This window comes from Pongo abelii, chromosome 10 (assembly GCF_028885655.2).
Source record: "Pongo abelii isolate AG06213 chromosome 10, NHGRI_mPonAbe1-v2.0_pri, whole genome shotgun sequence".
NCBI classification, from domain to species: domain Eukaryota; kingdom Metazoa; phylum Chordata; class Mammalia; order Primates; family Hominidae; genus Pongo; species Pongo abelii.
In genome coordinates, this window is record NC_071995.2 from 113,662,071 (window position 1) to 113,682,268 (window position 20,198).

Here is a 20,198-nt window from a genome sequence, read left to right on the forward strand (position 1 = left end):
GCCTGGGCAACAGAGCAAGACTCCGTCTCAAAAAAAAGTTATAGGGAAGGGAACAGCGCTCAAAAACTTTGTCAGTGACACGTAAAAAAATAGGAACCTAATAAAAATAATAGCACAATTTTACACATGTTAAATGGTTAAAAATACATGTAAATGCTGCAATAAAAATGGTACATTGGAAAGGTCCTAAAGTTTGTTTGTGCAAGTAGGCATCAGAAGGGTTTCAGCTTGTGAGTTCCTGGAAAGCGGTGGAGGGAAGTTGTCTGAAATCTTAAAGTTGTGACACCAGGTGTGGATGGGTGTGGCTCGTAGCACGTCGAGATTGCTGAGGCAGCTGGTGGGTGTTTGCAGTGTGTTTATTTTGTGTATTCCTATGTGGCTTGGTTCAGCTGGGTGTAGTTTTCTGCATTCATCCAGTGTTTCTTTTGAATAAAATCATGCATAGCAAACACAAAATTTGGTTATGCTCAAATTGTTCCTGAATATATCAATCACATTGGAGGAAATTTATGTTTTCTTTTCTCTTTTTTTTTTTTTTTTGAGACGGAGTCTCGCTCTGTCACCCAGGCTGGAGTGCAATGGTGTGATCTCGGCTCACTGCAACCTCTGCCTCCCGGGTTCAAGTGATTCTCCTGCCTAAGCCTCTCAAGTAGCTGGTATTACAGGTACCCGCTACCATACTCAGCTAATTTTGTATTTTTAGTGGAGACAGCGTTTCACCATGTTAGCCAGGCTGGTCTCAAACTCCTGACTTCACGTGATCTGCCTACCTTGGCCTCCCAAAGTGCTGGGATTACAGGCGTGAGCCCAGCCAAAATTTATGTTTTCAAAACAAGCATTGTAGCAGAACTGACTACAGACACACAGACACACACACACACACACAGAGACAGAAAATAAATGGTATTTTTTGGTGTATTAGTATTTTTACATTGTAAAAATTCATACTGTGTACATACTTCTGTAACCTATTGTTACTCTTATTTGCTTAACAACATTCCTAAGAGACCTTTCCATGTTAGTAATAATAAATTCATCATATTTCCTCTGCTGTATAGCATTCCACTGAGTGGAATGAATTCCATTGAATGAATGCACTGCATTTACTAGCTATTGCTGTATGCATGGCATGCAGGCATATATGTTATTTTCAGTGGTTCATTATCACAAACAATCCTGCATTTCAGCTTCTTTCTTTTTTTTTTTTTTTCTTTTTTTTGAGACGGAGTCTTGCTCTGTCACCCAGGCTGGAGTGCAGTGGTGTGATCTTGGCTCACTGTAACCTCCGCCTCCCCGGTTCAAGTGATTCTCCTGCCTCAGCCTCCCGAGTAGCTGGGACTACAGGCATGTGCCACCAAGCCCAGCTAATTTTTTGCACTTTTAGTAGAGACGGGGTTTCACCGTGTTAGCTAGGATGGTCTCGATCTCCTGACCTCGTGATTCACCTGCCTCTGCCTCCCAAAATGCTGGGATTACAGACGTGAACCACCGCGCCGAGTCATGTCTCCCTGTGTACACCTGTGGAATTGTCTCGGTTAGATCGATTCACTGGGTCGCAAGGGAATGTATACTTTGTTTTTCCTTTAAGAATGATATCTTGCCTAGGCCAGGAATCATGTGGCTCATGCCCGTAATCCCAGCACTTTGTAGGGTTGAGGCAGAAAGATCACTTGTGGTCAGGAGTTTGAGAATGATATCTTTTTTTGGAGTCAGGAGAGGGCACTTGGATACGAACCGGGGACCTCTTGATAGAGAATGATATCTTAATTCATTAATTATATTGTGGCAAAATATACATAACAAAAACTACCATTTTAATGCCATTAAAACATTTATTTGACTTTTTTTTTAACATATATATTTTTAGAGACAAGGTCTTGCTCTGCTGCTGAGCCTGGAGTGCAGTGGTACAATCATAGCTCACTGCAGCCTTAAACTCCTGGACTCAAGAGATCTTCCTGCCTTAGTCTCCCCAGTAGGTGGGACTACAGGTGTGCACCATCATGCCTGGCTAGTTTTGTTATTTTTATTTTTTGTAGTGACAGGGTCTCGTTACTTTGCCCAGGCTGGTCTTGAACTCCTCACCTAAAGCTATCCTCTTGCCTCAGCCTCCCAAAGTGCTGGGATTACAGGTGTGAACCATGGCATCTGGCCTTGACTTTATTTTTTAGAGCAGTTTTAGATTCAGAGCAAAGTTCGTTTTAACCTTTATTTTAATTTTATTTTATGTTACTTTTTTTGAGACTGAGTCTCGCTCTGTTACCCAGTCTGGAATGCAATGGCACAATCTTGGCTTTCTGCAACCTCTGCCTCCCAGGTTCGAGTGATTCTCCTGCCTCAGCTTCCCAGGTAGCTGGGACTACAGGCACCCACCACCATGTCTGGCTACTTTTTGTATTCTTAGTAGATATGGGGTTTCAGCATGTTGGCCAGGCTGGTCTCGAACTCCTGAGCTCAGCCCACCTCGGTGATCTGCCCGCCTCGGCCTCCCAAAGTGCTGGGATTACAGGCATGAGCCTGGCCCCATTTTAACCGTTTTTGACTCCACTGTTCAGTGGCATTAAGTAGATCCACACTGACCATCACCACCGTCCATCTCTAGGATTTTTTTTTATCGTTCTAAACTTAAACTCCATATCCCTTAAACAGTAACTCCTCACAGTCTTGGGTTCAAATCTGGCCCCCCACCTCATGCTGTGTGACCTTGAACAGTTTCTTCATCTGTAAATTGAAGGGAAGAGTGCATACCTCCTGGGTATGGGCTGATAATTGCATGAAGTAACACTGGGCGTGAGCTGAACTTCTTGCTTGGCACACTGTAGCTTCTTAATAAAAAGCTGTCATTATCATATGAAATTGACCATATGCCCCATGATGCTCTGTTTTCTGATTTGTCTGACACCTGGTTCCTGTGAATGGGGGTGTTACATGGAATGCACGTAGCGTGGCTTGCTGGGATCCCTAGCTGAGGAACGGTGGAGAGTCCAGAAACTTCCAAGAGGATGAGAACTTCACCCATGTTACTCTTACAGCTATTACTGTAGTTGGAGTTTCTAGGTCCCTCCCTGCTCACCCCCTGCCCCACTCCAGGGCCCAGGCCAGGCCTTAGGGCTCTAGGGAGTGACCCATTTTCAGTCTCAGTTGGTGCCAGCCTGCCCACTCGGGCTGCCAGTTACAGTGTGCATGGTAGCAAATGGATTGAGGTCACGGAGCAGATGGCAGTAACTTTCAGTTGAGATCTGCCAGGCTGCCTTGGAACCAGTGACCCGGAGGTAAACACATGTGCATGACCTCCTCTCCCACTTTGGTCCATAACTCTGGAAACTTGTCCCTTTCCAACGTCTGTTCAGGCTTCACCCCAGGAGGCTAGACTGTCCTTTTATACTTCTTGGGCTCCCATGAGCAGGAAATAAACTTACATTCTCACAGGCAGCAGCTACATTTCAGCCTCCACTGCTCTTGGCCCCACCCTTTTTCAGTGAGCTCAAAGCACTTTTGTCTCTTCAGCTCATTAATGTGATGCTATCCTTGGGGGTTATCATTAATCCCATTTTATAGATGGAGAAGTGGCAGTAGGGGGAAGCTGGGACAGGGACCCATAATGCCTGTGGGTCAGAAGGAATTTATGTGGCCATGTCTTAACACACTGGTGAGTGGATGGGAACACAGGATGTATTAGCTGGATTAAATCAATTGAAAATGCTACTCTGAAAACATACCCCAAGAAACAGAAGTATTTTTTTCCACCTCATAATATCATAGCCCTGTGGCTTTTTAACTTTGGTTCATAGAACCCTTGGAGAATCCAAAGGAAGCTAGGGATTCTCTGCACACAGATATACGTATATGTATATGTCTTACTGTTGACCTTCTCTTCAGGGTCAAAAGCAGCACTAGGCATCATATAGGTGCTCAATAAATATTTGTTGAATGAATGAATGAATGAATGAATGAATGAACGATTCATGAAAGCCCTGGCTAAGTACTTCTAGCTTGATGCTATTAAAAAGGGGAGGTTAAAAGAGAGAGCAAAAAGCATTTTCTCATATTCTTAATCTTGTGGAAGTTAATTGTTCCCATTCTGCAAATGGGAAAACTGAAGTAGGGTTCTCAACATCTGGGAAATCCTACATAAAATCCCAAGTAGCATGACTCTTATTGTAGAATGCTCCTAATGGATTTGGAAGCCTTGGGACACGTGATGAACAGGTTTGTAGTTGAGGACAATCACAGCTTGAAGAAAATTCCCAATATTTCCTCAATCTCTACCAAGACTCACCTTCTTTTCAGCCTTTGAACATTCTAAAATGCTGTCCCTCTGAAGACTGATGGAATCCTAGCATGCTGTGTTCTTGAGAAAGATCCACAATGTTTCTATAGAATCTGGAAGAATCTGGAAGGTCCTTAGAGCAATGAAGACAAATTTATTAGAGAAAGCAGGAGGGAAGAAATGAAAATCTGAAGCCAAGATTTCTCAGTGGTGGTTTTTTTTTTTTCTTTCTATACCTTAGCTGCTGCCCTAGAACCTTCCCTGGGGCCGGATGTGGTGGCTCATGCCTGTAATCTCAGCATTTTGGGAGGCTGAGGCAGGAGGATCGCTGGAGCCTGAGAGTTTGAGGCCAGCCTCAACAACATAGTGGGGCCAGTCTCTACAAAAAATTTAAAAACTAGCCAGGGATGGTAGTGCCTGCCTGTAGTCCCAGCTACTCGGGAGGCTGAGGTGAGAGGATGGCTTGACTCCAAGAGTTCAAGGATGCAGTGAGCTGTGATTGTGCTACTGCACTCCAGCCTGGGCAACTGAGTGAGACCCTGTCTCAAAAACAAAAACAAACAAACAAACAAAAACCAAAAACAGGCCAGGCGCGGTGGCTCACGCCTGTAATCCCAGCACTTTGGGAGGCTGAGGTGGGTGGATCACTTGAGGTCAGGAGTTCGAGACCAGCCTGGCCAACATGCCGAAACCCCATCTCTATGAAAAATACAAAAATTAGCCAGGCGTGGTGGGGGGCGCCTGTAATCTCTGCTACTCAGGAGGCTGAGGCGGGAGAATCACTTGAACCCAGGAGGCAGAGGCTATAGTGAGCTGAGATCATGCCATTGCACTTCAGCCTGGGTGACAGAGCGAGACTCTGTCTCAGAACAAACACATGCACACACACACACACACACACACACACACACCCACACGCGCACACACACAAAGAATCTTCCCTGGTCAGGGGACAGTGTGTTAGGAAAGGCCTGGAACAAGCAGAGCATGGTAGGAGGAGCTCTGGACTTGACATCAGAAAGTCTGGGATTGAATTGTGGCTCTGTCACACTCCAGCTGTCACCTCATCCTTCTGGCTTTCAGTTTCCTGACCTGTAAATTGGGGCAATAGCATTAGTATCCAATAGGTTGTTGCTACAACAACCTATTAGATACCATCTGTGGGATGGTCTTGGCACACGGGAGGTACCTAGCTCCTCCTGGTGTGTAGGGATCTGAATGGTGGACAAAGGCTGGGGATATTTGGGGTTGGGACCATGAGATTTTCTTCAGGGTGCATTGGAGGGTGATTTTACAAGCTGTCCTCTGGGTGAAGGCCTGGCAAGCCGGTAATGTGAGGGCTAATGACAGTTCTGATTAATCACAGCCTGCCTTTGCAGCGGCACTTTCATGTAGAGGATCCCCAGGCCTTCTGCAGCCACTGGCTAAAGCCAGGACCTGCCCCACCTCTGCCCTAATAGCACTACTCCTTTAATAGACGACCTTTCATCCTGGCATCAGGCAGAGCTTAATAATCATGATCTCTGGACCCCGCTCCACCCCAGCCTGCAGTTTATTGGCCATATTATTAACCTTGATAATTTCTGCCCTAGGGGAGGAACTGTGACACCAAAGGAGCCACAAGCTCTGGCTCCCAGATCAGCTTCTTCTGATGCCCAGCCTGCTACTCTATCCTGTAGATGTCCTCCTGGGAGGTTGAGAAGTGGCATGTTCAGGGAGATGGACTGTGCTTTTACACATACAGCATTACTGATGATTTTTTTTTTTGAGATTGAAATAGCTTATTTAATTTTTTAACTGTTGATTGGTTTTATTCCTTCCAATAGATTTTAAATTCTTTTTTAAAATTTATTTATTAAAGGATAGGGTCTTGCTATGTGGCCCAGTCTAGTGTCAAACTCCTGGCCTCAAGCCATCCTCCTGCCTCAGTCTCCTGAGTAGCTGGGATTTTGATTTTAAATTTATGCGATCAGGGACCTTGTTTTTCCTATTCACTTCTGTTTCCCTAGCCCCTGGAACAGTGACCAGCACAGAGTAGGTATTTAATAAACCCCTGAATTATTTTTTGTTTGTTTGTTTGTTTGTTTTGAGATGGAGTCTCGCTCTGTCACCCAGGTTGGAGTGCAGTAGCACAATCTCGGCTCAGTGCAACCTCCGCCTCCTGGGTTCAAGTGATTCTCCTGCCTCAGCCTCCCTAGTAGCTGGGACTACAAGCACGTGTCACCACGCTGCTACTAATTTTTGTATTTTTAGTAGAGATGGGGTTTCAGCATGTTGGCCAGGCTGGTCTTGACTCCTGAGCTCAAACGATCCCCCCCTTTCGGCCTCCCAAAGTGCTGGGATTACAGGCATGAGCCACCATGCCCGGTCTGTCCCTTGATTTTTGAATGAATAAATGTAAAGTAGACTCTACTATGGGCCAACAGAGACACTTAAAGGAGGAGAGAGCATGGAAGATGGGCTTTGAAGGATGAGGAGTTCTCCAAGTGAAGATAGGAGTGTGCATTTTGGGCAGAGCATAAAGCATAATCAAAGGCATGGAGAGAAATACAAAAGTGGATAATGTTTGGGAGACAGTGAGACAGTCCCAGTGTTGGGCAAGAGGGAACATGTGATAGGAGATGCGGCTTGAAAGCTCTGCTGGGTTCATATTCTTCAGCAAGGAATTGGACTTTGCTCTGAAGGGAACGTGGAATGACATAGTCAAATTTAAACTTTAGCAAGGCCCCTTGGGCAGGGATGATGTTGATGGTTGGGGCCTGTGGTAGTTGCGCTGGGGAAAGAGATGTTGAGGCTCTGAGCTAAAGGCAGTGACGTTGGGAAAAGTGTTGGTGGGCAGAGGATAGAGGTGGATCTATTAAAAAACTAACTGGTTATTTCCAATCTTTATGAAACTTTGATCATTCCATCCAAGTGGAGATCCACACTTGTCTACTCTCAACAACAACTTGCTCACAACCATTTCTCTTCCTTCTACATTGGATTTTTAAACCATTGATGGTAACTTTTCCAAATTTCATTGCCTTTCAAAAAAATATTTTTTGTGTGTGCACTTGTTAGGCATTTAATCCATAAGCACCTCATAACAAATTAAAGAGAACTTTACCTTTCATTTCTTGGAACTGAGTTTCAAGGTTATTTAACAATGCCCTCCTTAACATGCAGCATGTTGGAAGGAGACAGGATTCTTGAATTTCATTGTTGTCTCTGCTTGATGTGTGAGCTTAGGCAGGTTCATGTTCCCTCTCTGGGTCTCAGTTTCTTCTTCTGTAAAAGGGAGTTGGACTATCATTAATTTTCTAAAGTGTATTCTATGGAATGCTCATTCGGATAGATCTTCTATTTAAAAGCAGAGGAGGATTGTTGGTCAAATATATTGGGGAAATGTGCATCCTCTATCCCCATACTGAAGATTGACAAAGATGATTGTGTATTAAATGCTCTGAGAAGTCTTGTAGTCAAGAAGCTGTGTTAAATTTTGTGTAAGTCACAGTTTCTCCAACAGTGGGACAGACAGAACCCAGACAGAACTCAGAGGTCAGACAGAGCTCTGAAACTCAACAGGACCCTGGTTTTGAGATGTTCTGGATTTGTCTTGAATGTTCTTTTCATTTGAACAAGCTAAGGGTCCATGAGTGGTTGGACTGACCTCTCTTTAGTTGTGTCTTTTGTCTGCATTTTGGACAAGAATGGGGTTGGTCTTGGGGAGTTTCAGTCTTGTTCCAAGAACTATTGCCAACTTCCATGATGACACAGGGCCAAGAAGGAAGGTGAATGCTTCCTCAAATATCTTCTTTCCAGAATCTCCTCATCTCTATCTTCGCATCTCAAATATGAGTCTCCTTATCAATCCAGATCTTCCTAGGAAATGGTTCTTCCTCCCACCAGCCCCCCATCATAGTGAGAGATCATGTTCCAATATGAAGTTTTCTTCAGAAGGGTTCTGCTCCATCCATTTTATTTCCAGATTCCACCAACACCTGATAACAGCTTCCCTTTTACAAACCATGATGGCTGAGGACGTTATATGAAAAATGATTCCATGGTAGATCAGTTTGAAATTAGAGAAAATCCAAGTTTTTTTGTTTTTTTTCCTGTAGACTCTCCAGAGCTTGCTTTTTTTTTTTTTTTTCAGACGGAGTCTCACTCTGTCACCTAGGCTGGAGTGCAGTGGCACAATCTCAGTTCACTGCAACCTCTGCCTCCGCCTCCCTGGTTCAAGCGATTCTTCTGTCTCAGCCTCCTGAGTAGCTGGGACTGCAGGAGCCTGCCACCATGCCTGCCTAATTTTTACCTTTAGTGGAGACAGGGTTTTGCCCTGTTGGCCAGGCTGGTCTCAAACTCCTGACCTCAAGTGATCTGTCTGCCTCGATCTACAAAAGTGCTGGGATTATAGGTGTGAGCCACTGTGCCCAGCCTTTTTCAGAGCCTTTAATGTGCTAATGTTTAATGTGAATCTCTAAGTGGGGGCAGTCAAGAATGCAGTATTGATTATGGAGCATTTTCCCCTTATACAGTATCATAAGACACTAGTTTAGTGGGTGACCAATTTTGGGAACTCTGACTTACCAGGTTTATTTAGATCTCTAAAGTTTATTTCTTGTGCTTTTGCTCTTTCTCTTGCACCAGTAATAAAGCTTGCTGAGGGAAGAGACCAGCTTTATAATCCTGTATTTTCTTTGAAGGGCTATTTGTTCACAAAACCACTTATTAAGCATACTTTTGGTGGGCTACATTCTGGACAAGTTATTTTTTCACTGTGTTGTGTATATGTGTGTGTGTATGTGTGTGTAGCTACTTAACATCTGAATATCTTTCTTATTTAGGGGAAATTAGAAAACAGGAGAGACAAGGCTTCTAATCTCTACATAAGCTGGGGGCGAGGTGAAGGTGGGTAGTGGTGCATATTTTCTCTCTCCATTCCCTAGAAGCTAGGGTGTGTCAAGTGATTACCGCTCAGCTGATTAGATATTCCTGCCCAGGACAGAAATAACAACCTTGGAGTGACATTGAAACCACTTAGCATTTATCCCAGGGTCAGTGGGCAGTGGTGGTGACGGCGAGACCTGAGGCATCCTAACTTGGCTATTACTATGTTGATACGTTGTCTGGTGTTCTTGCCACTTTGCCTCCCTTGTTTCTCTCCCACTATCCTTCTTGCAAATTCTGTGAGCCATCCAATAGCCCAAACAATTATTTTCTACCTCAATTAGAGTTAGTTGGTTGCAACTAAGAATCTGGACTGCTCTGTAAAACCCATCCATTCATTCATCTGTCCCTCCATCCATCCATCCATCCATTGAAAACATCTACCCATCCATCTTTCCATCCATACATCCATCCATCCATCCATCCATCCATCCATCCATCCACCAATTGAAAACAGTTATCCATCTAAACATCCATGTATCTACCCAAATATCCATTCATCCATCATTTGCCCATCCATTTCTCTAACATAACAGGTACTCAGCTAGACACTGGGCATGAAAAGGTGAATACATCAACAGGGACAGGAAATAACAAGAAACAAACACCATATTCAAATCTGGGAATTTGCAGAGTTTCACAAAGGAACTATTAACAAAAGTGTGGGCTGTGTTTAGGAACAGGAATAGCACAGTACTCTGGGACTGGAAACATTACCAGCCCTAGGCCTGAAGGGGTGAGAGCAGGGAGCAGTTTTTAGAATCTGGAGACAGGGTATGGAGAGGTCTCCTGACCAGCTGTGGCCTTTGGTACAGACACAGTCAACCTGTGATGACCTGGCAGGGAGTGGACTCGGGGCATAGATCCCTTGTCAACACAGTCACCCCTTTCTCTGATCTTATGCCAGAGCAAGAGAAAACATTGAATTAGGCCATACAGGGCAGCCTCCTGGGCACAGAACAGGATGAAGAAGGGTGGAGAGTGGATCTAGAGAGCCAGACGGAAGACATCCAGCACAACCGCATCAGTGAAATCATATCACTTTCCACTCAAATCTTTCTGTCTCTCCCTTCCCTTCCCTTCCCTTCCCTTCCCTTCCCTTCCCTTCCCTTCCCTTCCCTTCCCTTCCCTTCCCTTCCCTTCCCTTCCCTTCCCTTCCCTTCCCTTCCCTTCCCTTCCCTTCCCTTCCCTTCCCTTCCCTTCCCTTCCCTTCCCTTCCCTTCCCTTCCCTTCCCTTCCCTTCCCTTCCCTTCCCTTCCCTTCCCTTCCCTTCCCTTCCCTTCCCTTCCCTTCCCTTCCCTTCCCTTCCCTTCCCTTCCCTTCCCTTCCCTTCCCTTCCCTTCCCTTCCCTTCCCTTCCCTTCCCTTCCCTTCCCTTCCCTTCCCTTCCCTTCCCTTCCCTTCCCTTCCCTTCCCTTCCCTTCCCTTCCCTTCCCTTCCCTTCCCTTCCCTTCCCTTCCCTTCCCTTCCCTTCCCTTCCCCTCCCTCCCTCCCTCCCTCCCTCCCTCCCTCCTTCCTTCCTTCCTTTCTTTCTTTCTCTTTCTTTCTCTCTTTCTTCCTTTCTTTCTCTTTCTTTTTTTCTTTTCCCTCCCTCCCTCCCTCCCTCCCTCCCTCCCTTCCTTCCTTCCTACCTTTCTTCCTTCCTTCCTTTCTTCCTTCCTTCCTTCTTTCCTTCCTTCCTTCTGTCCTCTCTCTCTCTCTTCCTTTTTTTTTTTTTTTTCTTTTGGTCAGGGTCTTGCTCTGTCACCCAGGTGGAAGTGCAGTGGCATGATCATGGCTCACTTCAGCCTGACCTCCCAGACTCAAGTGATCTTCCCATCTCAGCCTCCCAAGTAGCTAGGACCACAGGCACACACCACCATGGTTGGCTAATTTTCTGATTTTTTTGTAGAGATGGTGTCTTGCTATGTTGCCTAGGCTGGTCTCAAACTCCTGAGCTGAAGCAATCCTCCTGCTTCGGCTTCCCAAAGTGTGCTGGTATTGCAGGCATAGGTCACCACACCTGGCCTCAAATACTTCTTGTACATTCTATGAGCTACCCAGTTTCCAGAACATTTATTTTCTGCCTCAGTTAGAGTCATTTGGTTACAACCAAAAATCTTGAATGCTCTGACAAATACATGTATATATCCATCTGTCTATCCATCCATCCACCCATCCAAACATTCATCCATCCATCCAAACATCTATCTATCCAAACATACATCTACCATCCAAATATTCATTTATCCATTAAAATATCCATCCATCCATCCATCTATCCATCCATCCATCCATCCATCATCCAACCACCATTAATCCAAATATCCATCCACCTCCAGTTATACTACACTCAAATAAAAGCCAAAGTATTAATATTAATACCCTTCAGTCTTTCCATGACTTGTTCCCCTCCATACGCCATTACCCATCTCCCTTCATCTCTTCCTTATTCCCCTCTGAATTTCTTCCACTCCAGCCATACTGTCCTTCACGCAACCTTCTAGATAAGCTCCTGCCTCGTACCTTTATTGATGAAGGTTCCTCTTCCTGGAACACTTGTCCCTTATTTATCCTCATAGCTCCCCCTTTTCTTTCTCCAAGTTTTTACTCAAATGCTATCTTGCCTGTCTACCCTTCATCAAACACCAACTCCTCTCCACCACTCTCATGTTTTTGTTTATCTGCCTTTCCTGACTTATTTTTCTTTTTATCACGTTTTACCATCTCACATAGTCTATGTGTGTGTATAAAACTTGTCTTTCTTGTTTATTGTGTGTCCTCTCCTAAACTATTCCCAGTGAAATATAAATTCTAGAATGAAATAATTTTTTTGCTGTTTTGTATATTCTTGTATTCTCAGCACCCAAAACAATCCCTGGTGCACAGAAAGTGTTAATGAATCCTGGTTGAATACATAAATGAAGAGACTCAAACAGCTCTGTGAAAGTTTCTGACTTGCTATTGGAGGAGAATTGAGCCAAGGCCTTTCTGTGAGAGTTTCTGTAAACTCATTTTATCCCTAGTACCGCGCAGGCTGAAACTCAAGTAAGAGTTAATAGGCTACTCGTGCCCTTAGGAAACATCCTGAACTTTCCATGCAAGCTGTGGACTTGGCTCTTATTGACTTCTTGTCCTGCTTAGGAAAACCTGAGGGTAAGGAAGGGAAAAAGTGAACACTTCACACATTCATCTTCAAAGCACTTAATAAATGCTCAAGTAATTAATTCCCCTGGCTCACTAAGAAGTGGATTTTATTGTTTTCGTTCTGGCAATAGGGAAATGAGTGTGCTGAGGAGTTCCGTCATTTTCCCAGGACCATGGAGCGAGTTGTGAGTGGTGCCAGAATTGTATTGGCACCCGCTGAGGTTCTGGTGGGAGGCCTCCTACTTCCCTGTTGGTGGGCAGAGGAGTGGAGTGGGGTGGAAAATAGTGTAGACGGTCTTGGAGAATGGCTTTCTCTCATTTTCAGAGAAGTTTGGGAGCTGGGCACTTGGGATGCTGCAAAGAAATAGAAACCCACCCGCATCCATCTTTCTGCAAGTGTTTCAGGTCTAAGCCAAGGCTTCAGGATGAACTTGAAGGAAATGAGCTCCTTCCCAATGCAGGTCATGACAAATTAGGAAATCATTGAAGGAGTGGTTTTTGATACCCTTGGCTAATCAGGGTCCATCCATGGTCCTCAGCCCAGTGCTCCAGACATTTCCTTCATCTCTTCCCCAGCAAAACTCACCTATCTGATTTCCCATTCTATCAACTGTTCTGCTCTCTGAGAGAAAGGCTACCAAAGGGGCTAATTATTTATTTGTTTATTTTAGAGACATGGTCTCACTCTGGCACCCAGACTGGAGTGCAGCGAGCATGATCATAGCTCACAGCAGCCTTGAACTCTTGGGCTCTAGTGATTCTCCCGTGTAGCTAGGGCTACAGGCATGTGCTACCCAGCCTGGCTATTTTTTTCTCTTTTTTTTTTGAGACAGAGTCTCATTCTCTTTCTCAGGCTGAAGTGCAGTGGCACAATCATGGCTCACTGCAGCCTCAACTTCCCATGCTCAAGTGAACCTAGTGCATCAGCCTCCCTTATAGCTGGGACTACGGGTGTATGCCACCACACCCGGCTAAATTTTTTTTTTAAAATTTTTTGTAGAGATGACGTCTCACTATGTTTCCCAAGCTGATTTCAAGCCCCTAGCCTTAAGCAATCCTCCCACCGTGGCCTCTCAAAGTGTTGGGATGACAGGTGTAAGCCACCATGTCCTGCCACGTTTTTTGTTTGTGTTTTGCTTTTTTAAAGACAAGGTCTTGCTCTGTTGCCCAGTTTGTAATACCGTGTTGCAATAATAGCTCACTGCAGCCCCGAACTCTTTTTTTTTTTTTTTTTTTTTTTTTGAGATGGAGTCTTGCTTTGTCACCCAGGCTGGAGTGCAGTGGTGTGATCTCAGCTCACTGCCACCTTTGCCTCCCGAGTTCAAGCAATTCTCATGCCTCAGCCTCCCAAGTAGCTGGGACTACAGGCATGGGCCACCATGCTTGGCTAATTTTTTTATATTTTAGTAGAGACAGGGTTTCAGCATTATTGGCCAGGCTGGTCCTGACCTCAAGTGATCCGATCATGCCTTGGCCTCCCAAAGTGCTGGGATTATAGGCATGAGCCACTGCACCCGGCCTTACTTTATATTAATAATATTGATGCATGCTCTAGAGAATTAACATTCTTACAGCTATTATCTCCATGCCATTATTTTTCTCTATGCTTTGGACTGGAAGTTAGGACACCTGAGATTTAGGTTCTGCCACCAAATTGCCAGGTGTCATGTTGGGTCTTTGTTTCTCCATTTATTAAATAAATAATAACCATAAAAACACTTATATAGAAATGGAGGCACAGAGATGTTAAGCAAGTAGTCAGAGATTAAGAGCCAGAAGATGTCAGAGGTGGGAATTCAGGACCCTGGCTCCAACTCTGGGCTCATAACCACTACAGTATAGGGATTGGTTTGAACCAGGCATGGAAAGAGGTTTCAATTCAAGTCAGTTCTCTTCCACCAAAAACAGATAAAACTAGACAAAACCACATGAAACAATCATTTATCAGAATTGGAATGGAGCAACACAGGAAGAATTTCTGAGAACATGATGCTAGAGAGAAGGAAAGAATCTTCAAATTTATCACAGCCCTTTTCTTTCTTTTTTTCTTCTTTGAGATGGAGTCTCATTCTGTTGCCCAGGCTGGAGTACAGTGGCACAATCTCTGCTCACTGCAACCTCCACCTCCTAGGTTAAGCGATTCTCCTGCCTCAGCCTCCCAAGTAGCTGGGATTGCAGGCACCCACCACCGTAAGCGGCTCTTTCAGGATCCAAAAGGGCATTCTTTATACTCTAAGCCCCTTTGAGTTACCACCCAAGATAGTTTCAGTTCATTCCTATCACCATTTACTCCACTCCCATTTCAACTGTTTAAATGGCCACTCTCACTTTGACTTTCCACCTTCCAGGTGGAACACCAACCAAAGAGATTGAGGAAGAAAGTCATTACAGATTCCCAATGGTCCTGGCAAGTTTGCTGGCAAACAGAGAGTTTGCTGATATTCTCAGAGCAGGCTGAGAAAATTCTTATGATGCCTGGCTACTTAGGGAAAGAGCTGTTGTATAGAGGAAAAAGATGTGGCTTTGAAATAGTATGGCCCTGGGTAAAATTCTGGCTCTGCTAATGGCCCAGTGACATTGGGAAAAGTCAGTTTACTGGGCTGTGTCAGTTTTTCCTGTCTGTGAAACTGGTTTATGAAATGAACCATGAAGTGCAGCATTATTATGAGAAATATCAAAGATGCACATTGAATGCTGAGCACAGTAAAGCACCACAGGAAGTACCAAGTTAATGGTAGCTGCTATTATTATTATTTTTTTGTTAGTCAACTTCTCATGTTCGAAGGATCTGGAAATCTCTGCCTCTGGAAGAATTTCCCCCAGGTACTCTTACCCAAACGTGAATTCAGAGGGAGCCTTGTGGGGGCTTGCTGAAACCCACCCACTTTCCTGTGAATAGAAAATGCTCACATGTTGTTTTGGCTCCAAAAGCTGGTTCTGTCAAGAGTAGTAAAATTGCTGTGGTTAAGCCCCTAGAGTTGTTTGGGAGAACCGAGAGGTCGTGGGGAGAGCTGGCAGGAAGTGGCTGGGCAGACCTTAGAATGTAGTAATGGGAAAGCTATGCTGGCAATTTGCAGTATTCAGCTGAATCTGGATCTGGACCTCCCCTTCTGGGGTCTCCATGGGGGATCAGGAAGTCAAGAACAGTGGTTCTTCCTCAGTCCTTCTGGGGCTGGGGTCAGCATCTGGGTTTGCTGTGTTAGATAAGCCTGGGCATGGCAGAGATGGCGAGATGCCCAACAAACATTTGTGACCTCTCGGCATTTCCGGAGTGAGGAGTTGTCACTTGGAGGTCATGGTGTAGGTAAGGACAATAGTTCTGGGCTTCCTCTGCAACCAGCTAGGGCCGTGTGACTGGATCTTACACATAAAATATGAGCAGAGTGAGCCATTCCTGAGTTGGTGACTTCAAAAAGTAATAGGGCTTCTTTGTCTTCTTTTCCCCTGTAGAGCTGATGGCTGCAGAAGACTGTGAGTTCCTAAGAGATGGCAGACCCACAGTATGTAGCAGTCCTGAGTCTCTGAATCATCATGTGGGGGAATACCCACCCTAGAGCTTTAGGTGAACATAAACAATACATTTCCATTGTGTGAAACCACTAAAATTTTTTAGTCAATTTGTTACAGCAGCTAATGTTGCCCTAATACACCAAGTTCAGTATCCCTAAATTCAAAAAGCCTTAGCCCTCCTGCTCACTGTTACTCTGGGGCTCTGGGATGGCAGTTCTAGTACCTCTCACCTCCATCAGCTGAACCTGGACTCTTTAAAATCAAGTGGGCCAGCCGTGGTGGCTCATGTCTGTTATCCCAGCACTTTGGAATGCCGAGGCAGGCAGATCACGAGGTCAAGAGATCGAGACCATCCTGGCTAACACGATGAAACCCCATCTCTACTAAAAATACAAAAAATGAGCCAGGCATGGTGGTGTGTGCCTGTAGTCCCAGCTACTCAGGAGGCTGAGGCAGGAGAATCACTTGAACCTGGGAGGCGGAGGTTGCAGTGAGCCGAGATTGCACCACCCTGGTGACAGAGCAAGACTCCGTCTCAAAAAAACAAACAAAGAAACAAAAACACCAAGTGAGTGAAAAACACTAACCACACCAAGTGTTGATGAGGATGTGGAGGAACTGGAACTCTCATACACTGCTGGGGGCATGTAAAATGGTGCAATCAGTTTGAAAAACAGGTGGAAAGTTTCTTAAAAGTCTCTAGAGTGAGTCTGCTAGCAAGACAGAGTCTTCATAAGGTAACATAGTTCCAGAAATGACATTCCACCACTGTTGCTATATTTTATTGGTTAGAACCAAGTCATAGGTCCCACCCATATTCAAAGAGGGAATTACATAAAGCTGAGAACACCAGGAGGCAGGACTTATGGAGGGGAGTAACTTAGAGTCTGTATAAGAAACAATAATAAATATAGAATACATATAAATAATAATATATCATGGGCATCATTAATATTTCTTACAATAATGCCGTATTTCATGGTTCATGGTTCATTTCATAAACCAATTTCATTTAAACATGCAAGCTGTGATTATATTAGAAATAATAATAAGTATAGAATATAATTGTGATGATATTTTAGACTTTCTGGCTTCCCACAGTCTTTAACTTAAGAGTCTAAAATATCATCCCAGCTATATTCTATATTTATTCATTTATTGCCCTATTATTTGCCTCCCTTACTAGACTATAAGCTACAAGAACACAGAACATTATCTGTCTTATTCATGACTACATCCCCAGCATCTGAAACAATGACCGGCACATATATATATATATTTGGGGCATCTACTATGTGCTCTGTGTGTGTGTGTGTGTGTGTGTGTGTGTGTGTGTATGTTTTTTTTTTTTTTCATTTGAGATGGAGTTTCACTCTTGTTGTCCAGGCTGGAGTGCGGTGGCACAATCTCGGCTTAGTGCAACCTCCACCTCCTGGGTTCAAGCAATTCCCCTGCCTTAGCCTCCTGAGTAGCTGGGATTACAGGTGCCCACCACCATGCCCAGCTAATTTTTGTACTTTTAGCAGAGACAGGGTTTCACCATGTTGGCCAGGCTGGTCTCGAACTCCTGACCTCAGATCATCCACCTGCCTCGGCCTCCCAAAGTGCTGGGATTACAGGCGTGAGCCACTGCACCCGGCCCCAAATATATGTTCTTTGAATGAATATATTTATTAAAAACAAACAAAAAGTAACATGTTGAAATATGGTTTTAAGGTTTAAAATGTGATGATATCAATGAAAGTGCTTTATAAAGTGTAAAACATTCTGTAAATATTAGGCCCTATTTTTATGACATCACCCACTTCTTAAAAATTATTGTATTTTCCTTTAAATTTTTATTTTTATTTTTGTTAGCATTGTCCACCAAATACTTCTCATTTTTCCTCCTCCTGGGCACCTAGTGGGATTGCATTCACAGTTCCTCAAAGTGACCAAGTGATTTGCATTGAGCATTGAAAGGTGAGTGGGTGTAAGATGTGTCACTTCTGGATGGAAGCTTTAGGAGCTGGTAGGTATGGTGACACTCACTATTCTCTTTTGCTGTAGCTAGATACAGTGTTTCCACGGTGACTTCTTACTCTATCTCAGCCTGGGTCCCTGGACATGGACTAGGCCAAGGAGAGTTCCCAGCTGAATCAAAAAAAAAAGCAGAGAAAGCAAGAAATACACCTCTATTGCTTCAATTCATAGTTGTTTTGGGATTGTTTGTTACTACATCATAACTCAGCCCGTCCTGACTAACATAATAACCAACTCTTCTTGGGTAAATAGCCTCTTGCTGGTCTTCACTATAGAACACACCAGAATTGCTCACATGAAAAGCAGTGAGCTTCTAATTGATTAGAGAATTCACAACTGTTTTCTGTGATTGTGAGTTTGTGTTGTTCCTGATACCTTAACAAGTGTGGTAACATAGCCTTTAAGTGTATATTGGTTTATTACTCTGAGGAATGACTGCCTAGCCATTTATTTATTTATTTATTTATTTATTTATTGAGAGGGAGTTTCGCTCTGTGGCCCAGGCTGGAGTGCAGTGGCGCAATCTCGGCTTGCTGCAACTTCCACCTCCCGGGTTCAAGTGATTCACCTGCCTCGTCCTCCCGAGTGGCTAGCATTACAGGTATGCGCCACCACACCTGGCTAATTTTTATATTTTTAGTACAGATGGGGTTTCACCATGTTGGTCAGTCTGGTCTCGAACTCCTGACCTCAAGCGATCCACCTGCCTCGGCCTCCAAATGTGCTGAGATTACAGGCGTGAGCCACTGCGCCAGGCCTTTAGAACACGATATTATTCATACAGAGTACTGGGTTGGGAGACCAGACCCTGCAAAGTTCAGACAACAATCATCACTCTTTATCCTGTATCAGTGGGAGCTGTAGAAGACTCACAATGACTTTGTTTTACCTGCAACTTCATAGTGCAACTCTTTTTTCCTGCCACTCTCTCCTTATGCTAGTTCTTTTCTTAATGAAGCCATGCAAACAAACTAGCTCTTTTGCAAAATTCAGTCTTCCAAGAAACCTGGCTTTCTGTCAAGTAAGAGCTTTAGAAGAGCCTCAAACCAGCAGACCTCAACAGCATATTCTAGTTTCAGATGTATGTGCTCTACGACACTAGAAAAAACTAGACAGAATTTGTCCTAGTTGGGGTTTTGGAAACCAAGAATGGGGAAGAAGAGGGTGTATATATGAACATCCCCCACCCAGCCTTTGACCTTGATTGAAATAAGGCAACCCCAAAGTCATTCAAAAGCTCATCATTGGGGCTGGCTTTGGGGTACGAATGGCCCTTTTTCACTGTGGCCTTTGTGATTAATACACCAGATTCATAAATACACATATGTATTATACGTACATCCATTTTTATATCAATAGAAAATGCTTTCCAGATGTGTGTTTGAGGTGATAGGCTTTGTGCTGCAAAAGTTTTATTTTCTGTGAGGTCTCAGCCCAGCCTAGCATACAGCCTATTGTTTTTATATCAAAAAGACGGGTCTTACCTGCTTAATAAGCTGGAGGAATTCGCAGCAACCTGGGGGGAACTGAAGGAATGCAGCTTTCGGATCCGATTAGAGAGATGTGGCCAGGTCCCCAGGGTTCTCAGGTTTAGCTGCCGAGGCCTACAATGTCATCCATTGTCTTCTGCTGCCATGTGCGAAATGATTCAGGTTTCTGTGCCCCACTGCCCCAGCCTGTGTGCAAGGCCCCAGAGCACACCCAGAGGGCTGCTGACCACTGGGCTGTTGCTGTTGGCTTTCTGGTTTCCCACGGTCTTTGCAAGTGTTCTTTGTGATGGCCTTTGTGAGAGCATGAAAAAGGGAGCCACAGTTTTCTGAGTCTCTTAGAGAAGTCCATACTCCCAAAGTTTGATGAGTCTTTTCTCTTCCACTTGTGAGTGGCAGACAGCTTCAGTGCATGAGCTTTAGAGTCAGAATTCTGTGTTGGTGTTTATTGACTGTGTAACCATGGGCAAGCCACTTAATCTGTCTGAGCTGATGGCTCATCTGCTGTAGATCTGAACACTTCACATCTCTTGGGTTATTGAAAGATTAAATTAGATAATGCATGGACAGCTCTTAGCACAGAGCCCAGCACATAACAAATGCCTAATAAATTGTAGCTAATATTGTTATCATTATTATTACTATTATTAGGATGATTTATTTTATTATTTATTTATTTATTTATTTATTTGAGACAGGGTCTCATTCTGTTGCTCAGGCTGGAGAGCAGTGGCGCGATCACACCTCACTGCAGCCTTGACTTCCTGGGCTCAAGCAATCCTCCCACCTCAGCCTCCTGAGTAGCTGGGACTACAGGCATGCACCACCAAGCCCAGCTAATATTTAAAATTTTTT

The 20,198-nt window shown here is 44.3% G+C and overlaps 1 long non-coding RNA gene across 1 annotated transcript in view; it reads right to left on the reverse strand.

The window, feature by feature from the left end:
- Positions 1 to 19,605, reverse strand: part of LOC129049230 (uncharacterized) — a 32,811-nt gene extending 13,206 nt beyond the window's left edge. The window contains exons 1-3 of the long non-coding RNA XR_008512149.1: positions 19,341 to 19,605; positions 7,377 to 7,537; positions 4,280 to 4,403 (exon numbers count right to left, since the gene is read on the reverse strand). This is a non-coding gene — a long non-coding RNA (uncharacterized LOC129049230). The remainder of the gene's footprint in view (positions 1 to 4,279; positions 4,404 to 7,376; positions 7,538 to 19,340) is intronic.
- Positions 19,606 to 20,198: the final 593 nt, after the last annotated feature.